Raw genomic sequence first — 427 nt, forward strand, 5'->3', positions numbered from 1 at the left:
CTGTCACAAAAAAAACAAAAAAAGGGGAAAAAAAGTGTGAGCCTGAATCCTTTGCTTTTTAAAAATAGTATCTCATTCTTTTTTTTTTTTAATTTAAAATTGAATTTGTTTTGGTATCTTCAAACCTTAAACTGAAGGATTAAAATTAAAACTCATCATTTAAACTCCAGCTCAGTGGAGGAACTCTTCTCAGATGTGGACAGCTCCTACTATGACCTGGACACCGTGCTAACAGGAATGATGAGTGGGACCAAGTCCAGTCTCTGCAATGGCCTTGAGAGCTTTGCTGCAGCCGCCCCTCCTCCCAGTTCCACCTGCAAGTCTGACCTGGCTGAGCTGGACCATGTGGTAGAGATTCTGGTGGAGACCTGAGAGGCCACCCCAGTGGGCCAAGGGCGAGGAGCTCACATGTGTTGTGACCCAGAGA

The sequence above is a fragment of the Mus pahari genome, chromosome 6 (assembly GCF_900095145.1).
Source record: "Mus pahari chromosome 6, PAHARI_EIJ_v1.1, whole genome shotgun sequence".
Lineage (NCBI taxonomy): Eukaryota > Metazoa > Chordata > Mammalia > Rodentia > Muridae > Mus > Mus pahari.